Genomic DNA, 3,593 nt, shown 5'->3' on the forward strand with positions numbered 1-3,593 from the left:
CACAACACCCTGAGCCCTACACACAGGACATGTGACAGCTTGGCACACCAAGGCCAGCATGGTGGCCCACAGGATGCTCCAAGGGCTGCATGGCCTAAAGGAGAGGGTGGCGATCATGCCATATCCCCATCCATGGAGCGACAGAGGAGGAAGGTGGACTTCAGCTCACTTTAGGGAGAGAAAATCCTGCTTTGGAGTAGAGGTGGACACAGCAACCTCTGCAGGTCCTTCCAGCTCAGGATTCTGCTCACGAAGAGATGCACTGAACCTCAGCAACCCCTTAGATGCTCCAGTCAAGGCCTCTGCCCTCCTCCCTTCATGCTTTTGGTGGGACAGGTCCCATCGCAGGTCTGTGGATGGTGGCACCCACAGCACCACAAGGCGCTGATGCTTCAGAGCAGCTCCCCAGGGAATGAGCCTCAAAGCAACCTTTTGGAACGCTCTCTTGGAAGATGGATCTTCCCAGAGCATCCGTCACAACCTGCGGCCAAGGTCCACCTCTGCTGGGGGGATTTTGCCACTAAATTGCTCGCCACCAGCTGAACAGGGCTATTTGGGCTGCACAGGGGTGCTTGGACACCGCTGGCAGCCCTGACCCTCCCCATGCTCTGCCTGGCAGGGGAGCCGGCTCATCCCGTGATCCCCACGAAGTGCCCGCACCCCAGCTTGCTCCGGAGAGCGCAGCGCTGGGCGCCCATGGCTGCTCTCGCACAGTGCCACCTTGTGGGTCCTGCCACGGAGCTGGAGCCAAGGCAAAGGCAAACCACAGCAGACGAGGGCGGCTCGGTCCGGCGGCGAATCTGGCTCCATCCACAGCATCACTGATGTAATTGTGCTCCATAAACACAGCCTGGGGGCAGGAGGAGGAGGCTGCGCTGGAGCGGGGATGGGGGTGGCGAGCGTCTGCCTTTGGAATGGCTGGGGACGGGTAGGAGCCTGCTGAGCCTCGGCTTCCCCATCTTTAAGCGCCGGGGTAACGGGCTCTGTTTTCCTTTCCGGGGTGCTCAGGGAACCGCTTCACGACGCTGTCAGTGGCTCCACCGTGTGTCCGTACCCAGGTCAAGAGCTGTTTTGGGATGGGACACAAAACCCACCTCCTGATCCAACAGCAGCAGCCTTCACCTCCCACCGGGCTCTGAAGGCTCCCTGCCTCGCTGTCATGAGACATCATTTAAAGACTAAACCCCCAAACAAATGGGTTTGGCTTAAATTTCACACCTGGGTCTCTTTTCTCACCCCACAAGGGCCAGAATCATCCTTTGCAGGTTGTCTCATTCCGCTGTTTTGTGGCACCAGGTCCCTCCAGACCCACTCCCAGCCCCTGGCACCCTGTGGGGTGGATGAAGCCAAACCCTGCCCCACTTATCTCCTGCCCCAGGGCTTTTCCATGGCAGCAGCTCATTGAGATCCCTGTGATAGCTGCAACCCCATGGACGCAGCAGAGGCGCTGCTTGGGGTTTGCTTTTGCAGGCAGAAAGAGGGATCAAACAAATGGAGGTCCCTCCGTGCTGTAGGGTGGCCTGGGGACAATGAGCCTTGTCCAGGGTCTCTGGGTCCAGGATGTGAGCCTCCTCCCAAGCCCAGAGCCACCCAGCACACACAGCAGTGGGAGCGCCAGGGTGGACTGAGGTCAGACAGCTCAGCACAGCAGCGAGCTCCACGTGTGGGTACCACAGAGCCTGAGGTACCCCCCTGAGCCAGGCTCAATTGATGCAGCACCTGTAATCCTGCATCTGTGCTGCCGCACTGAGGATGAGGAGCAGCTGGGAGCATCTCCATCCCCGCTCCACAGACCAGGGCCACACTGGGGCTCAGAGCTGCTCCATGTGTCCTGGTCATCACGCCTGGGGGATGTTTTCCCCCAAAGCCAGGTCGAAGCCTCCCCCAAAGCCTCCATCATGGCCAGTGCTGCTGCTCCAACCCCTTGCCACACACTCAACCCCAGTCCTACACCAACATCTCCAGATGGTGCAGAGGTGCTCAGGGAACCTGCTCTGCTCCTTCATGGCTGCCACTGCAGCACGGATGAGTTCAGGTCACAGCCACAGTGATACCCTGGTGACATCTCCAGTGCTGGTGCATCTCATCTGGTCCCATCCATCCTGTTTCTTCCCCTCATGCTCCCCAGGACTGATTCAACCCTGGAGATACCAAAGGAGCTACAGAAGATGGGAGGGAAGGGAAGAGGCAGCCACACTCCCAGCCAAGCCTGCTCCTAAGTGGATACCCAGCAGCTGAACTCCCTGGGGCTGCTGGAAAACCCTGGTCCTTCTCCAGAGGGGATCTCCAGACTCCCAGTATCCACCAGCTCTCCAGATAGGCCACCAGCAATAGAACCGGGTGTTGTGCAGAGGAGCAGATGCTGCATCTTACCAGTTTGCATGCCAGTGTGTGTACTGGTTGAACTGGTCCGGGCTGGAAGATCACCTCCACGACCATGGAGGTGGAGGAAGATCACCACCTTCACCATGTTGAAGCATCCTGAGTGAGCCCCTTGCAGGGGCTGGTGCTGGATGGAGGAAATGAATTGGGATGAAGGGAGACAGAAGGACACCAATGGGGATGGAAGGACAGAGACATCAATCCCATGGGTGCCAAGAGCCCATTGCTTTAGCTCTTTCCAACCCCAAATCCCAGAGAGCCCCCAAAGGAAACAGAGAGAAGAGTCATGGTGAGAAGAGATTTGGTAAGAAGAGACTTTAATCAGACTCCATTACATCTGTTACAGGGTTCTCTCCACTGCTGAGGAGTCGGGCCGGCACGGCACGCGTTGTAAATACACCGGCTACGAGGATACATGGGACAAGTTACTACGAGATCTGTGCTTTTACCTGTACAGGAGGGGTTCACCAGCGTTGTGCTTGCCCACAGGGAGGTAGCCACATCCTGCATGATGCCGTGTGTGTCCGTGTCCCCCCCTGGCCACCAAGGCCACCCGGCTCTTCTGGGTGAGGCCCAGGCTCGGGGCAGGATGGGGATGAGAGGAAGGCAGTGGGGGTTGCTCCGTGGAGGAATTGGGGCTTGCTCCATGGAGGGGTTTAACGTGATCTGACAGGGTCTGGGAGGAGGCCGGGGGGGGAAGCAAGGGCTGGTTTGGAGGGGAAAGAGCCAAGGGACACCCAGGGATGGTGCCAATAGCAGAGGACACCCATCTCCAGCCATCCCCATCAGGGTGAAAGGCAGGTCCAGCCCCACCAGGGCACCAACAGCAGATCCGATGCTTTGGATGGAGCATCCCAGATCCAGCCCCCAGACCCACAGCACCACCAGCACCAGCCATCCCCTCTCCAGACCCACTGAACCCCTCCCCAGCTCTGTACCCAAGGGGGAGACAGTGGTTTGACCCCTCCTGATCCACCCAGCACATCCTTGTCCCCCACCATCCTGCTCTGAGCAACGGGATCCAGGCTGGGAACCGATCAGGACAGGGATATCAGCAGTGGGTTCCCCCTCCTTCTCCCATTGCCTGGAGGAGAACTGAAAAGTGCCTGTGCTCACAAGTAGCAGCTATTCCCTGTGCCTCTGTGGGAGAAAAGAGGGGAACAAGTGATTTCTAGGGCTAAAAGCTACTGAGGATCAGCCCGACCCACAGC

This window comes from Pezoporus occidentalis, unplaced genomic scaffold (genome assembly GCF_034315485.1).
Source record: "Pezoporus occidentalis ecotype Australia unplaced genomic scaffold, CSIRO_AGI_Poc_V1 ctg280, whole genome shotgun sequence".
Lineage (NCBI taxonomy): Eukaryota > Metazoa > Chordata > Aves > Psittaciformes > Psittacidae > Pezoporus > Pezoporus occidentalis.